The sequence below is a fragment of the Callospermophilus lateralis genome, chromosome 2 (assembly GCF_048772815.1).
Source record: "Callospermophilus lateralis isolate mCalLat2 chromosome 2, mCalLat2.hap1, whole genome shotgun sequence".
Classification (NCBI taxonomy): domain Eukaryota; kingdom Metazoa; phylum Chordata; class Mammalia; order Rodentia; family Sciuridae; genus Callospermophilus; species Callospermophilus lateralis.
The window spans coordinates 167,781,175-167,802,855 of record NC_135306.1 but is presented as its reverse complement, the minus strand read 5'-3'; the positions used below and the strand labels follow the sequence as shown (position 1 = coordinate 167,802,855).

At 37.9% G+C, this 21,681-nt stretch overlaps 1 pseudogene; it reads left to right on the top strand.

The window, feature by feature from the left end:
- Positions 1-17,841: 17,841 nt before the first annotated feature.
- Positions 17,842-21,430, top strand: LOC143389635 (mas-related G-protein coupled receptor member X1-like; annotated as a pseudogene).
- The last annotated feature ends 251 nt before the right edge of the window (positions 21,431-21,681 follow it).

Below are 21,681 nucleotides of genomic sequence, written 5' to 3'. Positions count from 1 at the left end.
AAACCACAAAAGAAAGGCATCAGCATCCTTCCAGGAGCAACTGACCCTTAACACCATGAGAAGGAAGGCTTGTGGCCACATAGAGGGGCAAGGGGAATGTGCAGGCCAAAAGTGTCTTTTCTTATTTACATGCCAACTTTAACCTCAGTGTGCAAAAATTAGCACCCTTTACCAATAAGGACCTGAATAAAAGAAGTTTAGACCTTCAGGATCTAGTCACTGTGCCAGATAAGCCACCTATACCAGCACAAACACTAGCAAGGGTGGAGAAAATTACTGATGTGGCCTTGGGACAAGTTATAGAACCAGGGGTATATATCTTCCCATATTCCTCTCTAGAAAGCTGTGAACATGATGAATCCTGGAGAAATGGTGACAAGACGAGGTGAATTAAATATGATAAGTAAGTGGGCTCAGTGGTTCAACTGTGGACAATAGCAGGCACTCTTGGTGCCAGTTAGGTACACTTATCCTCAAGTGACAATTGAATTCCTCTTAATAGCTCACAAGGGAAACCCTGCCAATGAACTGTCCTTGGGAACTTGAACCTGTTTCAGAGTGTGCATATCTCAGTTCAGGCTCCCTGGAGCCAATGACTGACCAATGTGTGTGGTGCACAGGAGCCCAGCTCCCTGAGTCAAGGAGAGACAAGCTTTCTGGTGATCTACATTCCAGAGACTTCTGCAAGACTCTGCTGAAGCTAATCTTCAATGAAAGCTTATTCTTGTTTATATTCTTCTCTTTCCCTGTAATCCTTTCCTCACTTTCTTAAAATGCCATTTCTTAAAATGCCATTTCCTAGGTCCCACCATAGACATTCTTACCAAAACTCCAGAATTGTGATTTAGAAATCTCATTTTCTAAAGTTTTCTTTCTTTCTGCTTATCAAGGGTTTGGAAACCACTGGATTAGAAAACTCACTTGTACTAAATGAAATAGACTAGTCTCTGTACAAACTGGGATGGGTAAAATGAAATTTTGAGGTCACACCCTATTCTACAAGCCTGTGATGCAGGTAACTAATACAAATGAGCAACACTTAACTTTGAAAATGATCTTGACTTCAAACCAATCGTAGGATTGGTATAAATTAAATGTAATATTAGCAGGATGGCTTCAGAATTTTAGCAAAATATTCCAGATGTATATAGTTGATTACATTTTAGGAAATAGTAAGGGTATAATTAATAGTACATAGTCTGTGCATGTTACTATAACAGATGATATAGACTGGGTTAGGCTGAAGAAATCAATAACACCAAAATATCAGTGACTTAAGGGAGTGAAAGTTTATTTCTTATTCATAGAAATATTACAGCATGTCTAAACACCAGGGCTCCCGCCAAGCCTGCCATGTAGCAGTGCACAGCTTCCATCCTGAGGCCTCACATCTCAATATCATTGCTAGAGAGACTCCCACCGGAAATTAAGTGCTCGGGTCCTGAGGCATCACTGACCATTGCCATTGATCACATTGGTCACACAACACCTGGACCAGAATTAGTCCTATAATCTGATCATAACCGGAAGAGCCAAGGCAGTCTAACCCTGCTGTATGTTCACAATGAGATGCTAACTCTATACTGGGTAACCATCCATGTGAACACAGTTGTTAAATACAGTGGGGGAAGATATAAGAAGCTAGAAAAAAAGGAAAAAAAAACTATACATAGCACCACTACTAAAGGTTATTAAATATTTCCTTCAAGGCATTGATGATACAACTTCTTTGTAAAACATCAAGGCTCAAAGAGTGTGGGGAATCACAACAGTTCACCTCATATAACAAGGAAGCAAGGACAGAAGAAAGGGGAAGAATCTGTAGGTAAAACAGACCCTGCAAAGGCACTCTCTTAGTCACCCATCTCTTCTAGCTAGCTCCCAAATCTTCAAGATTCCACCATCTTCTAATAGCACCTCCAGCCTGGAACCAAGTCTTCAACACTTGGGTCTTTGTGAGATGCTCCAGATCCAAACCAAAATTGCAATGATTCAGCCACATGTTCATTCTCTCTCTCTCTCTCTCTCTCTCTCTCTCTCTCTCTATATATATATATATATATATATATATATATATATATATATATATAGCATTTCTGCAGTTAATTACTTTACTAAAGTCTCAAATTAGGAGTATAATCTCATTCATGAGTGTTGGAATTAACTTCTCCCAAAGCTTGTTACTGTTCATGTTTTGACCTATTCCCATGAATCATATTTATTCTTAATGGATCTAGAACAGTGAGTCCTTTCTGGAAAGTTTTCCATTTAACATGCTCATATCCATTAGAGAAATTACTATGCATGGTGGTTATAGCTTTAACACATATTTTTCTTTAAAAAGAAGACTTGAAAACAATCATTATTCTGTTGTACATGCACTGAAGAATTGATATTGTGTTAGGGGTTATGAAAACAACATTATCTCCTTGGACATCTCCATCATATATCTTGGTGACCAGATACATTGTCAGTGAAGACTAATATTCTGAAAAGAATCCTTTACTTAGCAGTAGGTCTCAAAAGTGAGCTTAACTTATTCATAAAATCATGTTGCAAAGAGACATGCTACAATCCAGGCTTTGTTGTTCCAGTCCTAGAGCACAGGAAGAGTAGATTTAGTGACATTAAAAAGGGCTCTCAGGGCTGGGGATTTGGCTTAAGCAGTAGCGCGCCCACCTGGCATGCATGCGGCCTGGGTTCGATCCTCAGCACCACATACAAAAAACAAAGATGTTGTGTCCGCCGAAAACTAAAAAATAAATATTAAAAAAGGCTGTCATACTTTCAGAATGCTGAACTCTATGGCATTGGCTGCAACTTAGAACCACCAGCTGCATTAGCACCTAATGAGAGAGATGATCTGTCCTTGGAAGATTTAAGTCACACATTGACATATCCTCTGTAGCTATCAAAGTCCTAGGTGCCATATTCTTCCAATACAAGGCTATTTCCTTTGTTTTTTTTTTCAATTTTTAATTTGTGTTAATTAGTTGCACATGACAGTAGAATGTACTTTAATGTATCTTACATAGGTGGGATATGATTTCTCATTTTCCTGAACGTACATGTTGCCAAATCCTATTGGTCATATAGTCGCATATATACATAGTGATAATGTCTGTTTCATTCTAATATCTTTTCTATGCCCTCATCCCCTTCCCTTGTCTCCCATCACTTCCCTCTACATAATCTAAGGTAACACTATTCTTCCCTAGTTCCCCCACCTTATTGTTAATTAGCATCCACATATTAGAGAAATCATTTAGCCTTTGATTTTGTGGGATTGGCTTAATTTGCTTAACATGATATTCTCCAACTCCAACCATTTACTGGAAAATGCAATAATTTTACTCTTCTTTAAGGCTGAGTAATATTCCATTGAGTATATATACCATATTTTCTTTATCCAATCATCTATTGAGGGACATCTAGGTTGGTTCCATAGTCTAGCTATTGTGAATTGAGCTGCTATAAACATTGATGTGGCTGTATCACTATAGTATGCTGATTTAGGTCCTTTTGGTGTAAACCAAGGAGTATGATAGCTGGGTCAAATAGTGTTTCCATTCCCCATTTTCTCAGGAACCTCCATATTGCTTTATATAGTGGTTGCACCAATGTGCAGTTCCACCAGCAATGTATGAATGTACCTTTTTCACCACATCCTCGCTAACATTTATTGTTGCCTTTATTCTTGATGATTGCCATTCTGACAGGAGTGAGATGAAATCTTAGAGAAGTTTTGATTTGCATTTCCCTAATTGCTAGAGATGTTGAACACTTGTTCATTTATTTGTTGATCAATTGTATTTCTTCTTCTGAGAAATGTCTGTTCAGTTCCTTAGCCCATTTATTGATTGGGTTATTTGGTTTTTTGGTTAAGTTTTTTTATTCTTTATATGCCCTAGATATTAATGCTGTATCTGAGCTAACAAAAGAGGTGGAAGACCTCTACAATGAAAAGAACAGAACATTTAAGAATAAAATTGAAGAAAACCACGGAAGATGGAAAGATCTCCCATGATCATGCATAGGCAGAATTAATATTGTCAAAATGGCCATACTACCAAAAGTGTTATACAGATTTAATGCAATTCTTATTAACATCCCAATGACATTCTTCATAGAATTAGAAAAAAACAATCATGAAATTTAATTGGAAAAATAAGAGATTCACAATACCTAAAGCAATCCTTAGCAAGAAAAGTGAAGCAGGTGGCACCACAATACCAGACTTTGAACTACACTACAGTGCTTTAGTAATAAAAAGGGCATAGTGTTTGCACCAAAATAGACTTGTAGATCAATGGTACAGAATAGAGGACATAGAGACAAACCCACATAAATATGGTTATGTCAGACAAAGGTGCCAAAAACATCCACTGTAGAAAAGATAGCCTATTCAACAAATGGAACTGGCAAAATTGGAAATCCATATATAGCAAAATGAAATTAAACCTCTATGTCTCACCCTGCACAGAAATCAACTCAAAGTGGATCAAAGACTTGGGCACTAGAACAGAGACCCTGCACCTAATAGATGAAAAAATAGGCCCAAATCTTCACCACATCAACCTACAATCTGACTTCCTTAACAAGACTCCTAAAGCACAAGAAGTAAAATCAAGGATTAAGAAATGGGATGGATTCAAATTAAAAAGCATTTTCTCAGTAAAGGAAATAATAATATGAGGATAGAGCCTACAGATTGGAAGCTATTTCCTCTACATTGAAAATCTGATGTTTAGCAGAGCCTCCTTCATCAGTTATCTTGACTGGATCTTCTGGATAACTTGTTGCAGCCTGTTGTCAACACCTGGTGCCTCATTTTGCACTTATGTGTTGGGGAGATAATTTCTTAAACATCATGGAAGAAAACATTGCTAGCATCAGACTCTCCTTCCACAGCTTCCTTCTTACTTTTCTTAACCCTCAGATCATTGAAGAGAGGTAGAGTCTTGACCACAATTATGCTTTGGCTTAAGAGAATGTTGTGGAAGGTGTGATTTTCCATCTAGGCAAAAAAAGCTTCCCCCATATCAGCAATCAGGCTGTTCTACATCCCACTGTTTCCTGGAGCAGAACTTAGAATTTTCCTCAATAACTTTTGCTTTGGAGCTACCACGTGAATACATGGAACAAGAGGCCCAGCTTTCAGCCCAGGGCGGCTTTCATCATCTTTCTCACTAAGCTTCGTCATTTCTCATGTTTCATTTATAATGAGAGATGTAAAATTCATCCTTTCACTTGAACATTTAGAATGCTTTTAGGATTATTAGTTGAACTGATTTCAATATTGTGGTGTTTCAGAAAAGAAGCAGGTCTCAGGAGAGGGGAGGAATGTAGAGTACCACTCCTGCAGCAGTCAGAACACACAGCCTTTATCACTAAGTTCACTGTCTAACAAGGCATAATTCATGGACACCCCAAAATAACAATAGCAACATCCAAGAACACAGCTCACAATTCACCATAACAGATACAATGAGAATGTGAAAGCTAGAAATATAGTGAAAATTCCCAAAATGTGACACAGAGACATAAAGTCAACATGGGCTGTTGGAAAAGTGATGTTAAAAGACTTCCTCAAAATAGGTTTGCATCAAACATTCAATTTGAAAAAAAGAAAAAAGGTAAAGAAAGAATGAGGAAGAAAACAGGATGAAAGAAAGAAAGAAGGTGGAAACAAATATGGATCACCATAAAGAAAGATGCAACAACATGAGATGAGTCTGAACTTATTTATTAATAATGACCTTGAATGTGAATGAATAACATCCAAATACAAAGGCACACTATGACTTGTAGGATTTTAAATAACTACAAAGTAGACTTTGAAGAATTCCCAAATACATAGAAAGTAAACCTGTTCCTAAACAATAAATGTGCAATGAGAAATTTGCAAATATATTGAGAAAGTAAAAATTGTGACCAAAACTTACCAAAACATGTGAAGTGTAGCAAAGGTATATCTAAGAATAAAACATGCAAAAACATGCATGCATCCAAAATAAAGAAATATTCCAACAGACAACCCAATGTAATGCTTCAAGGAAATAGAAAAGGAACAGTAGCCCAATGTTAGATGAATGAAAGAAATAATAAATGTTAGAGCATAAATAAAATGGAGTTGAGAAAAACAATACAAGAGATGAAACAGGACAAATATTTGACTTTTAAAAATGAGCAAAAGCAACAAACATTTAAGTATACTAGCAAGAGAAAAGGAGAAGTCCCATATAAATTTAATCAGAGGTGAAAGACAGGACACTGTCTCAGGTACCATATAAATGTGAAGGATAAGAAGAGGTGATTATGAACAAGTACACACCACAAAGAAGGTAACCTAAAAAATGAATGAATTCCTAGAATTATACAGCTTGCTAATGCCTAGTCATGAAGAAGTACGGGATCTGACCAAATCAATAATCAGTGAGGAGAATGAAGCATGGGTAAAAATCTGTGGTTAAAGAAAATCAAGGACTTGATTGTTTTGCAGCTCAATTGGATTGAATATTTAAAGAATTCAGCAATTTTCCACAAACTTTCCCAAAACATAGAAGGGAAGAAAATATATTCTATGTCTATTTACAATGCCAGGATTACCTTAATACTCAGGCCAGACAAAGACATCACATGCCAAGAAAACTAGGATAATATCCTTAATGAACTTAGATACAGAATTTGCCAACAATCTACTAGCAAACCCAATTTCATGCATTCAAATATCATGCACAATAATCAAGTGGATATTTTCCCAAGGATGCAAGTAGCTTTAAACATTAACAATTCAATAAATGTGAATCTACATCTATATAATAAGTTTACAACTAACACTATATTCCATAGTTAAAAGTTTAAACCCCTTCTCTAAAATATGGAGCAAGACAAGAATGCCCACTTCTGACAATTGTGTTCAACATAAAAATAGAAGTCTTATCAGGACAGTAAGGCAGCCAGAAATATGGAATATAAAAATGAAGGAAAACAATGTCACTGTTTCCTGATGACGTGATCATATACAGAGAAAACTCTAAAGATTACATTATAAATATAATAGAATAGATAAGTAATTCAGTAAAGTCAGCAATACAAAATTCTTACACAAAATGAGTAATGTTAATCGATCTTAATAATAAAAATTTCTGTAAAAGAAATGAAGAATACTTGTATTTCTGAGAGACACAAAAATACAGTAATAAAATAAATACTTAGTAAGTTCAATTGAGGAGGGAGAAGATCTGCACAATAAAACATTTTTGAAAGAAATTGTAGGAGAGATAAATAAATGGAACAACATTCTATGTTCTTGTGATGAAACAATAAATACCATTAAAATGTCTATATGGCAAAAAAAAGGATCTACAGATTTAATCTACTGAATGGTAACAAATCTTTACCACAAGCACATCAGATAGAGCACTTATCTCTAGGATATATAAAGCACTCAAACCTTAACAACAAAAACAAACAAACTAACTAACCTATAAATGGGCCAAGGAACTAAACAGACACTTCTCAGAAGAAGATATATAATCCATCAACAAACATATGAAAAAAATGTTCAACATCTCGAGAAGTTAGAGAAATGCAAATCAAACTACTCTAAGATTTCACCTCACTCCAGTCAGAATGGCAGCTATCAAGAATACAAACAACAATAAGTGTTGGTGAGGATGTTGGGGAAAAAGCACACTCATACATTTCTGGTGGGACTGAAAATTGGTACAGCCACTCTGGAAAGCAGTATGGAAATTCCTTGGAAAACTTGGAATGCAACCACCATTTGACCCAGCTATCCCACTCCTTGGTTTATAACCAAAGGACTTTAAAAAAGCATACTACACGGACACAGCCACATCAATGTTTATACTAGCACAATTCACAATAGCTAAATTGTGGAACCAACCCAGATACCCTTCAGTAGATGAATGGATGGGGAAACTTTAGTATATATACACAATGGTTTTCCCATTTCTAAAACAACTGCTCTTTTTTCTGTTTTATCCACTAATGTGAGATTAAATTTCTACTAGATTTCCATATGCATTTCTACCTAATTCTGAGATTTTGATGAACTCACTAGTTCTTCTAAGCATTGACTGCTGGATACAATGCTTCTTCATTTTTCTAATAAAAACCCCTTCAGACTCTTCTCTTTCCAATCACTATTTTCTGTCTCAAGGAATGCCTTAGCCCTTTGAGGGTAATTTCCAAAGTGTCTACAGCATAATTTAGGTCACATTGAGAATGATCCCTCAAATAATGTTTAGGACTCAATGAGTGTGTATTAGTTTGCTAGGGCTGTAATAACAAAGTACTGTAGACTGGGTAGATTAAGCAGAAATTTCTTTTCTCACAATTTGGGAAGTTAGAATACTAAGTTTTGATGCTGAAAGGTCCATATTTTTCTGAGAATTTCCCCCCTGTCCTTCTAGATATCATCTTCTCCTTTGTATACTTTCATATTTTCTTCCCTCTGTGTGTATCTGCCCTAATCTCCATTTCCTTTAAGAACACCAGTCATGTTGAATTAGGAAACACCCCAATTATCTCATTTTAACTTCATCTTCTCTATAAAGATCCCCATGTTCAAAAAGCATCCTATTCTGCAGTAGTAAAAATAAGGTCTTCAGAACAACGATTGGTGAAGGAAAATAATTGAGCCCATAAAGAGATGCCTGTTAAATATTTGCTAACTAAATCCTCTGAAAATTTCTTCTGAAATTTGCAAACAGGTTCTAGTTAAAATGTCATGTACAAAGTGACTAATAGCTTGCTTTGACTGATACATGAGAAGAAGGAGGGAAGTTGTAGGTGAGGAATGAAATTTTTAATATCTATGCCAAATGAGGGAAACCACAATGTCATTAAGTGGAGGCAAGAATAACGATGTTGGATGTATGCCAAATTCTTTATTTTGGGAAGTCAATTGATTCAACTGATCATATGGATATATTTAAAATAGATGTTTTTTTGTCATTCAGAGATGATAATTATACTAGAAAGAAGCATGGAAAGTTTAATGTGTGAAGGCCAATGAAGAATAGGGATTCAAGTATACTCACTTTACATGATACTTTTTGTTTGGGAAAGAAATTCAACACAGGAATGAATTATGAATTACTTCTGTGGTAAAAAAAAAAACAACTAAAATGTGGAGATGAGCCATAGTGACACTTGAAGACCTCTTCATATATATTTTATTCCATAGATACAAAGCCATACATTGCAAGATTACATTGCTAACATGGCTACCTAGCATTACAGTGGCTATGTAAGGATCCATAACAACAATGACTTGCAGAAAATTGAGCTGGTTGGGATGGGAGAGCCTGAGTGGAAATGGAAGAGCAATCAAACTATCTTGGTAATGGTCCATACCTGGAATGACTCTGGATTCTGACTTGCCTGTAGTACTGTACAGAAAATAGTAGGGATGTTCAACAAGTTTATTGCTTTTTGTTCACCATATTTGATGCCAATTCTTCTAGGCATTTCTCAGATAGAGGATGAAATATGGTCCTGTGGCCTCACTCAGTCCTATAAAGGCTATCCCCTTTCATTCTGGGTAAATACTCCACTCTGGGTAGAAAATTGCACAAAATGAAAGGCAATATCCCTAGACTTTTTAATTTCCTTTTTGAATTATGATTTTTTTCAAAGTACAAACCCCCTTTGAAAAGGCAAGATACAGGAATCTTTTTTGTGAAATGAGGCACTGGCATTGCTGACTATTGGGTGTCAGAATGGGAATTACCAGAACTTTCTCCCTTCTGATCCATCTCCCCATAAGCTCTCCTGTATTCACCTTTTGATACCTGCTTTCCTAGAAATAATGGCAATTTCTACATGAATTTGAGGAACAAGTTGACAGGTAGGCATTTCATCCAGACCTGAGTTGTTATAAACTTCATTTCACTGATTTACTTGCTTTTCAAATTAATTCTACAATAAGTGTCTGAGAGATCTAAAAGAGGAAACAGTTAAATCAATAGGAACTCACGGAGGACAATTCCATGAACAGATCATGCATAAAATTGGGAAGGACTAAGAGAAATTTACAATGTATAGTAAAGCATCCTAAGCAATAGTGTCACATCATTTCTATTCTGGCCTTAAAGTGACAAGGGAAAAAGCATGTGCCAATGAAAGCAGCTATAACTACAGCTTCAGAAGCAGGAGATGATGACCAGACAGGAGAAGAACCCCTGCCATTGTCAACCCAGGGCCTGTGGGACATGCACTCCTTATTCATTAGACAATATATTTGGCTGCTCTAACAGACCCCAATTTTCATAAAATCTAAGACCTGAGCTAGAGACTCCAACACAATCAGACATAAGAATTCCTTCCAAATTGCTATTCTACCATCACCGAAAAGTTACCCTTACCCTGCTTGTCCTACAAGGTTTTTGGACATATCATGGCACCTCCTGGAGGAATGGGAAAAGGGGAGAGATTATCTCCTATTAATCCCATGACCCAGGATTTGGTTACATTGCTTCTGCTCACATTCTCTTCATCAGCACCTAGTAACATGGGGTTATAAACACCATGAAAAACTGAAAAAATATGGTATTTTTTCTGATTTAATCCTCTTAAAATATTATGCAACAGATGTGAAAATCAGTATTGGAGAAAATTAGCAGTTTCTACACCCCACCCCACCCCCACATCTCTCACATTCATCATTCACATGAAACTACTTTCATTATTTCTCAAAAATAGCTAGGAACATAAGAGAGAACAGTGAGAAAGTCATAAATAGTGCTTCAAGAGCTGGGTGCTGTGGCTCACACATGTAATCCCAGATGCTCCAGAAGCTGAGACAGGAGGATCAGGAGTTCAAGGCCCACCTGAGCAACTGAGTGAGGCTTTAAGCAGCTCTGTGAGTCCCTGAATATATGCAAAACACAAAAAAAGGACCAGAAATGTGTCTCAGTTGTTAAGTGTCCCTACATTCAATCTATGGTACCAAAAGCCTGGAGTGCGGGATGAGGTGGCTGAAGAGACCTGAGGCTGACAGTGGAATGACTACACTTGGTGGCATTTCAGAAAATTCTTTTGTCTGTTAAAGCCTCAGTTTCTTCAAGGAATAAGTGAGGATATTACAATTGATGGCCATTAAGTCACACAGGGTTCATCAGTGGAAGAAAAAAACATGCATGACCTATGCCGCATTGAACTTCTAATTTTAAGGAATCAAAAGCATCACACCCTAATGACAGAAAGCTGGGTGAACTGTAAGTCCCCTGAGTGCAAATAACAAAGTTTCTGGTTTTCCTCCCACAACTTTTTCTGGCCACTCAGGGGTGTGAAGCTCCTTTCTCTTAAAGAGCACATGGTATAGGCCATCCATTCAGTCCTGGATGCATCTACATCTTTAGAATATATGCACTCTCTGTCCACTCAGAAAATGATTCCTACTGGATCCCTACTGAATCCCTACTGGATCCCTACTCCCACTACCCTGGAGCCAGGAAATGATTCACTTCCCTCCTGCCGCCTCACCTCAGCAACCACAAGTCCTCATTTCCCCCTGGGAGTGCTCTTAATTCTGAAGTCCTAGCTCCCCTTCTGAGACAACAAAGGGCATCTGGAATATCTATTCCATCCACTTTTCTTTTGTTATTTATTTGAGTGGATTCTCTTCCTCCTTCTTTGTGAAATGCACTTATCTTAGATTTCATTTTCATCCATAATTTGACTGCGATGTTGTATTTTAACGTGGGAATGACTCCTCTGCTTTTCCTGCATCCTTGTGGGACAGCACACAGAGTGTGAGTCACAAGGACTGGACTGAGGGCAGACCAGGAGACAGCACTGCTGGGTTCAATTCACAGCGTATGAGGATTAGGGCTAATAACTTATCCTGTTTGTACTAAAATTCCATTCTCTATAAATGGTAAAATACTAATTCTTGCATGACAGGTTTTTCAGAGGAATCAAGGATGAAATGCCAGGTAAATTCTCAAGTCCATGTGTTTGTCTTTCCTCAGGTAGGAGCATATGCTCCAGTTGAAATTTGCATGAGCAACTCTCCTTCCATTCAAGTCCTGAACTTCATCTACAACTCCTCATAGACGCCTCACAAAAACTTTGATCTCTAAATCAATTGTGCTAGGAATCATCTGGGAGAAAAAATGAAGTATGTTTCTATTGGACACACCCCAGAGCACCACTTAATACTCCTCCACAGATATTCCAACACTTAAGTCTCTCTTCAGGGACACTCAGACCCCACCATTGTTTATTCATTTCTCCTTGGGGCTGCTACACAGTTCAGTTCAAGCACAAATCCTACCCCCATAGTGGATGAAAATGCTCTTAAGTGCTTAATGAAACCATTCTGAAGCCTCACTTGAAATGCATCTAGTGGTCAATATAATTTCTATGAGCCCACACAAGCAATGCTAAACACACCCAGATCTTTCCACAGAAAGATTGATAATAGGAAATTTGATCATCTAATTTTTATGTATATTCTGATATCTTTTATTGTATTTTTTTAAATCAAAATCTGCACTATGTTTATAATCCTCATTCATTAATGCATTCATTGAATGAATATGAACACAAAAGATACTGCACATAGAACTCCATGCTGGAAATACAAACACTGCTTCTGTCTTCATTGAGACTGATGGGTTGAGGCATTTCTAGTTCAACAGGCGAAGCCATCCTCACACCTCTTCTAGGAGGAATGCAAATTGCCTAGTGGGACCTAAATCAAGGTCTTCTTCTCTTCCTAGGAGGGAATATCTTCTTTTCATGGTGATGTCATGACCACCTCTACATCTTTCTGAATTCCTGCACCTGAGACAAAAATTCTGAATGCTGCTCACACTGAGTGGTGCTTGGGGCCTTCACTCAAGCTTATTGAGGGGGGATGTTGGGAACAGACTTTCTCATGTAATAGGGCATGTAATTCTCAACTTTCATTTTGTCTCAAGACTCATTATGTCCAATCTTAGAATATCTCTCCTGCCACACTCTGAAATCAAAGCAAAATAGAACTCCTAAAAACATTTTTAGTAGAACCTCCAGGTACTGAGGCCACAGGCATTGTAGCCCTCACTACTCCCACTACCCTGGGATCCAGCAAAGGACTCACTTCCCTCCTGCCAGCTCACCTCAGCAACCAGAAGTCCAAATACATAAGGATGCAGAACCTCAGTGCTTGATGGGAAAGAGCACTTCACCCAGAGTCAGGTATTCTCAAGTTGATCAGTGACCACCAGGGGCCACATTCCCATTCAGGGCAATTCAAGCAGGTAGTGAAGTTACAGAATTGCAATGCTCTGACCTTAGTGCCACATGAAGTATGGAATCTGTGTTCAGAATGTGCAGTCTTTGGTAGGGACTGTATGTAACTACCATACTGATGAAGAAAGACAAGTTCATATCTCTATACCATAATTATAATCATAATGCACATAGGGTCTCTGTTAGTGTATGTCAGATACCTGGAAATTGCAGAAGTTGTTGTTAATCTCTTTCTGTATGCTATTATAATATATACTGAACACAAACATTGTCAACACACCAATGCTAGCCCTAAAAATAGGAAACAATTGGTTTCATTACCTGGAAGCTTACTACAAACCATGGAAGAAGAGATATCCTTACATACACATAAAATACAGGCACAACTGACTCTGAACCATTCCCAGATACAAGATGAGATGGTAAAAAAGAGGGAGAAGATCTCATTAGCAAGTGTGTATACAAAGATGAGTAAATTTGGGATGTCTTCTTGGGATGCTAAAATTGAAACTAATGACTCTACAGTTATAACATCCACACCAACTTTGGGTGGTATGCATGTAAGGATAAATAGAATCTGATAAAATAAAATGGGAGAAAGGTAATTTGTAGGTTTTTTTTAATCAGTGTTTATGATTCTTTAGTGAATGGCTTTCATGATGCATATGTTTAATTCTCTGTCCACATATTTGGTCATAGTGGAAAGATTCCTTGTTAGAAAGTAGAGTGCTCAAGCAAACAACTATGTCTCTCTGTCATGGGCTTCAAGTAACTGAAATTAGCATACTGTTTAAAAATTCATTGAAATCAACTCCAAAACCTGTCAAATCCAAAATATACAACCGAGTGAGCCCAGGACAAGGCCAAACCTGTGCTTCCTACCCTCTTCCAAGGAATATGTCCAACCTACTGGATCAGGAGCCACAAATGAAAACCAAACACAAATAGAACAAGGAAAAACTTGGGAGATAAGGGGCAAAGAAAGATGCAGTGGAATATATCCATTTTTCTGATTCTTTCTGACTTGCAAAAAGCCTTTGTTGAGAGTAGCACAGGTAACTCATCTTAAAAATATATTAAAAATGTTATTCCTCACTTAAAAATTCAAAACTAATTTTTTATAGCCTTGATATGACTGATGGCTTAAGAGTTGGTAAAGAGTTTTCACAAATGTCTTGAAATTATGTATATCATCAGAATATCTTTGGGCATATTGTACCAACACTATCATCTATTTGATTTGTTTCTTACAAGGATGGTCCTCTCACCTGCACAGCTAATGCTCTAACCAGAGTTCTACCTCAGCCTATACTCTCTTTGACTTTCAGATTCAATCTTTGTTCTAAGATCCTGTGACATATGTGACAGATAAATGCTTATCTACTGGACAAGTTCAGAAGTGTGCTGTGGGAAAACATATGCAACCTTGCGCCTATAGCTTTATTTTAACATTCACTTACTTATAGTGGAGAGTGTGTGAATTCTCATGATATTTTCTAGTGGCCTTTGTTTATAAAACTATCTCTAGCATCCCCTATTTCCTCTTTTATGATGACTCCAATATTTGCATAGGTTGTCCATCCAATAAATGAACTTTTCAATTGTTTTTAAGCAATTCCTTCCAAATTAATTAAAGACTTCCAAAAATTGCAAAACATAGTAGAGCTTCTGTATACCCACTACTCGGACTACACTTGGGTGATATTTACACTAATGTAGTATATTACCAAAATCAGGAGTCCATGGTAGTATAACCAAATCACCTATACCACAGATCTCATTTGGGTTTCATCATTTTATGCATGTACCACTTATAGGTAAAAAACCATGACATTTAGTTGTTTTTTAAAAATGCAAAAACATTTACCCAGTAAAAAAAAAAAAAGTAAAAGTAGCTGAATTAATATCCCACTAGCAATGTGGTAAAAAATCCCACTTATCCAAATTCTTTCCACATTTAAATTGAGAAATATTATACATAGTATAACCAGAATATAACTGTCAAAGACAGTTCAACAGATAACTAAGATTCTTATGAAATATTTGTTGAATAAATATTTGTTGAATAAACCCACAGAAGAAAATTACTGAATTTTTAAATTGACTTCTTTATTATGTAGCTTTACTTACTATATCCAAATTTCTGACAAAAGCTACTCATAGCATTATACAATGGGACCCAAGATTTATGTCCATCTCAGCTTCCAATTCAAATTACAGTTTTAATAAATGATATGTAACCTATTATGAGTTACAAAAAGAAAAAGAAGGGAAGTCATATGAGGTCATACATAAAATTTTGAATGTCCACAGTACATGAAAATTTTAAAATAACAAATTTCATGAATTGCAGGGGGGAAAGAATATTTTATCTATGAACAATCACATTTTGTAAAAGACGTTAGTAAACTTCTTAACACTGACAAATTAAAAATAGAAATATGTTTCCTAATCAGAGCTAATAATAAGAAAAATAAGAAAGGATAGAGGCAGTAAGTAGAGAATAGGATGCGGTGAGAATAGGATGCCCATCCCTTTGCTCTATTGTTTGGAACAAACAAATAGAAATGAATGGATTGCTGATGATATAAAGAAATAAAAATATGGGACCATGGCATGATGAATCTTTAATGACCCAAAGATATACTTTGTTATTTAGTAATAAAACTCAGTATGAAACTCACATTGCTTACATTCTTACTTGGCAAGGCACACAGAAGAGCAACTACTTACAGGTAGGTGGAGTGAAAGGGATGGAAGAGGGAGGCCAATATGTGAGTGGAAATAGTGCAGTTGCTCAGATATACCCACATTAAAATGAAGCCCCAAATGACTATGTTCTACAATTTGCTCGCAATCCCGGAACAGAAAATCCAAGGGGTCATTCAGAATCTTAACAGCTGCAATTGATCCCTAGCTTTATATACAGCTTCCATAAGCATCTCTCCACTTGGAGAACAAAGAATCATACCTTGGTGTCACTTCACCTGAGAAAGACTCTTTCCTGTCAACACAGCTCAGCTGTCCACCTCTGGACAGGAGAATGGCAGAAAGGTAAGAAAACTCAGAATTCCTGTTATGTATGGGGGTTTCTCTGGGTTAACATGCCTGAGTTTTTACTGAAGGGTTCTAATGGAGAGGATCATGGTTCTTCTTTCAGGGAAAGGCAGGAGACAGAATCATCCTTCTGAAGACTGGGTGCTCCAGCTCCTACTTTGAGTTTAAAATGGGGTTGAGATCTTTTCCCATTTTAATTTATCTCTCATTATCCCCTATTCCCACCATTTAAACCTGTTCTCATGGATAGATTTCTGTCTTTTCCTAAAATTTACTGAAAAAGGTAAGCCACTGGGGAATATTGCTTACTTGTGATATGATGCTAGATAATGCATTTCATTGTTTTCACTTATTTTTCAAAAATAGTTTCCCCTTGTAATTCTAAGATTCTAACAGGAAATATGTGGTTCAAATTGGAATAATTGATGAGTACTCCAGGAAGAACTAGTTACTAAGATGTGCAGGATTAGGGGAACAATAACAATGCATGGTGAGGTGCCCTAAGGAAAGCAGAAATGAAGAACTGTTTCCACACCTAGAGTAAAAGGGACAAAGGAAGGAGCAGCTACCAGGGACAGAGCATAGACATAGGTGTAGCTGTACTTCAAAAGGATGACCAGGCAGGTGGAGAACCAGTGCCACTACCAGCATACTGCCTAGCAGGAGAGAGTTAGAATATCTCAAACTCAAATCCCTCCCTCCCATTCTCTATTGTCTTGATTGTATCACCAGGTAGGTCAGTTCAACCAGAAACAATAAGGAAAAGGATGCTATTGATGGCGTTTGAAGAAGCCACTAGCTTGGAACTCTATCAAGACAAAGATGAAGGATGGAATAAAAACTGTTAGGACACATAAAACTATCCCTCACCACTCTTTGTATCTTCCTAAAATCTAGAGCTTTATCAATCTGATATCATTGAATCATTCCCATTTTATCTTCATTAAAATATTTTTTCCTATTTACATATTATTTCTCTTGATTCAATTTTATGGAAAAATATTAATCAAAAATGCTTTGAAATTTGAATGCCATTTTTAAAGGGAAAAGCTTCTTTCTTCTTTGGAGTGAAAATGTGGCTCAAAATGAACTACTGCTCACCTTAACAGGATATGTCCTAGAAGTGTGCAGTAAACTACAGAGAAATAGACTCAAGAAATTCTTTGATAGTTGTATTGTCTAACCCTGGGAGCTTCCACCTGTGGTACAAAAGGGCTTATACCCATTTCAGAATGGATGCCTGTGAGAAAAATAAAGAAGGAAATGCAGGCTGTGCTCCTTCTATTAATCCTATAAACCAGCAGTTGATTACATCACTCTCCTCACTGTCTTTGGTCAGTGTCTAATCATGTGGTGATATCATCATTAAGAAAGGAAGGTAAATGGAATATTGAGACCTACAACCCAGAGAATCAGTGTTACAGAAGAGAAAAATTGTATTGTAGGACTGTAGAATTTGTGACAGGTGCTGATGGTGTCTCAGATTCTGTGATCTCTGAAGATTTAGGCAACATGAGGTAGAGAAGAGTGGCAAATCATCAGGTAGGGCTCCAGCAAACCAGGGGCTAGAATTGGACCTCCTCTTAAAGATGTGATTCTGGATCATTGCTTTGTTTGAGCCTCATTTTCTTTTTGTGTTGGGTGAGGGTATTATAACAGATGATCTATAAAGAACACATGCTAAATATGGGTAGATCAGTACATAAAGCAAATAAGATATGCCTTGAGTGGAAGGTCTTTATTGAGCTCCATGATTGATAACAAAGACTAAAATACTGTACCCTAAGGAGAAATGTGGAAACTGCATTCAGTCAGAAATGTGGAAACTGCATTCAGTCAGGAAACCAGTACTTCCATTTATTCTCCTGTTTCCTGTGAAAATCACCAGTGCTGAGGAAACTTATCTATCGAAGAAAACTCAAGATGAATGCGTGCACTTCAGGATGCCTCTTTGCAGGCCCAGAGGAGAATGTGCCCTCTGTCCCCTTGGAGACCTCCTGCCCTATGTGTCTAGATTCTGAAGTCATTGCTGCCCTTGTGAGACAGAAAAGGACTTGGGAATTCTCATATCTGCTCCTGATTTCTACCCACTTCCCTTTTGTGCCCTATTGGATGGGCTTCACTTCCTCTCTGTTTCTGAACTGTGCTTAGGCTAGATCTGGTTTTCTCTCATCCACATATAATTAACACAGTGTGGTGGTGGGTTCAAAAGCTGTAGAACCTGAGGTGCTGGAATCCACACTGTGTGATACCAGGTTTAATTATTCATCCCACTTGTGCTTCAATTCCATCCTCTGTAAAACTGGGACAGATAGAAATTCTTACCTTATCAGCTTTTGAGAGGATTCAAAAAGAAATTATGTGGTGCACTCTAAATTAACTCCTGTTAATCATTAAAATGTGAGTGCGTCCCTTTACCTGTTTCAAACTTGCTTGAAAAACACATTTTTTTATGCCTCAAGTGTAAAATCTCTCTTTACACCTCAAGCCATGCCCTCTTTCAATTTCACTTCATATACTCTTCTCACAAAAGCTTCATCAAGAATAAAATGTTACTGAGGATTTTTCTCAGAGGGAATGGAGTAAGTTTATATTGTACACACCACTATAATCCTCCATAGTTATTCTCCTATTTCAAATGCCTCTTTTCATTGGCACTAACACTGATCCTGCCAGTTATTGGTGACTGAGTTCTGCTTCCCCACATGTTGAAGTTTGAACATTAGAGAAGCACACCGAGGCAAGCATATGAAGCAGGGTTTATTTTAAAAGGGGTAACATAGACTTCTCCTGCGAGGGAGAAGGGGACCACAGCTGGTATCCTGGTATCCCAAGAATCAAAATGTTCTGCCCTTTTTATATGTCCTAGGTTTCCTTTGTTCCCCTGCTGTTCCCCCCTTATCTTTCCCCTTCCAGTGTAAGTTACTAGGCCCAGGAATGCTTGGTGGGATGGCCTAAAGGTGGGAAATAGGTGGGCTGAAGGGGGAGGGGCAGGGTGGAGAAGACAAGGACACATTATTAAAAACCTTATAGCTCCCTGTAGGGAGGAGAAATTCCTGAAACAGGTTACCTTGGCAACAGGTTGGAGAAGGAGCAGGTTCTTGATAATATTCCTCAGGGGACAGTCTCCAACTTCTCATACTCACTCAAAAGTGGCCTCCTTGACCCGACCTGACTGGATTTACCTATCTATACTGACTGCCTGTCTAATACTGGCTTCCACACCTTACCCACCTTCAACCCTCATGTTCTATATTGTTGAGAAATTCAGCTGAGATACAAATCTGACACCACCACCCCATCCAACACTGTGCACCAAAGACCTCAAGGTGCTAAACAAAGCCACCATGAATTCACACTTCAAAGGCACATCAGTAGTCAACATCAGTTATTTGGTCACATAGAAGTAATCCTAACTACACCCAAACTGCTGATATTGAGGATTATGATGAATGATGTTTTCTTCATCTCATTATGTGTGTGTGTTAAGGGCTTTCCCTGGATTTTCACTTTTATTTTCCATTTAACCCACATCATCCTGCACTGTTCATCTATTCTTTCCTTAAATAAATTTTGAGGGCATGTGAGTCACACATAGGGTTCAGCACTGGGGATTGAAAAGTGAACCTGACACATTGAGCTCTTTCTATGACTGGGTATTCTCGGTCCTGCTTTAGCAAAAGGTCATATGGACCTTTAGCAGAAGGACCTTTAGCAATTTGAATGCCTCCTTGAATGAAACCATCTCTGTGATGGGAAATTATAATCACCTCTGTGTCTGCCTCAGTTCCTACACCTGAGAGAAATCTGTCCCAGGAAAGAGTAGTTCTGGTCCCACTCTGAAGAAGTGTTCATATTATAGTACATTTCCTTGGCATTTAGGAATGACAGAGAGTTCAGGCTGTTAGACAATGACTACAGAATTTAAGCCATATTTCAGGCATCCTCAACTACTGATAGGTTATTTCACCTATGCAATCCTCTGTTTTCCTGCTCTTTAAAATGGATATAGTAATCTCCTCATTACAGGATGGTCCTGATAATCTGAGCTGTTTCTGCAAGTGCTCAAGTCTTTTTTGTGTTCCTAGGGGCACCACTGAAGTGATTAGGAGCCTGGATCCAACCATCACAGTCTGGAGCACAGAAGCCACACCTACCAATGGAAGTTATGAAGACTTTCCTGCAATTTGTGGCGAGAATAATCTGATTACAATAGGGTTGATCTGCATTTTTCTTATTCCACTTGGGCTGGCAGGAAATGCAACTGTGATCTGGTTCTTGGGTTTTAAAATGTGCAGAAATCCCTTTTACACCTACATCCTAAATCTGGCTGCTGCTGACTTCCTCTTTCTCTGCTGTCATACCACTATTTTACTCTTAGTAGCCATCAGAATATTCCATTTCATTGACACTTCTATATCTGACATCCTAAGAACTGTGACAATATTTTTCTACATTGCAGACATGAACATGATCTGTGCTATTAGCACTGAGCGCTGCCTGTCAGTCCTGTGTCCCATTTGGTACCACTGTCATCGCCCAAGACACACATCAGCTGTCATATGTGCCCTGCTCTGGGCCCTGTTCCATGATTCTGAGTATTCTATATACAGTCATTTGTTTTTCTGTCAATACACCTGTAGTTGATTGTACAAAATTTAAATTAACTATAGCATCATGGCTGGTTCTTTTATTTGTGGTTCTTTCAGGGTCCAGCCTGGCCCTGCTGGGTAGGATGCTCTGTGGATCCCAGAGGAAGCCTCTGACCAGGCTGTATGTTACCATCCTGCTCACGATGTTGGTTTTCCTCCTCTGTGGTCTGCCCTTTGGTGTCTCTGTGTTCCTGTTCTTCTGGATTAAGATTGACAACCAGGCACTTTTTTGCATGCAACTGGTTTCAATTGTTTTGTCCTATGCTAACAGCTTTACCAACCCCATCATTTACTTCTTCGTTGGCTCCTTTAGGCAGGGGCTGCGGGGGCAGAACCTGAAGCAAGTGCTTGAGCGGGCTCTGCAGGACACTCCTGGGAAGGAAGAAAGTGGAGGCAGCCTTTCCCAGGGAACCCTGGAGATGTCAGGCAGCAGAGTGGAGCAGGGATGAAAACCTTGGCTCTGGTCCATCAGATGTGCCTTCAAGAGCTAACAATGCCCAGCCACAATATCGTCAGATATCTGTTCTCCTCTCAGCCTTTTGCTCCAGAAACTCTTGCATGTCATCCAATGGGTTTATGTTAACCTGTATTTTCTTCTTTCTCTATGGAAATCAATCTTACGAAAGAATGTCTCAATCCATTTTTTATATTTTCAATAAATGTCTCTTCATATCTTCATCAAAATCTTTTTTCATTAATG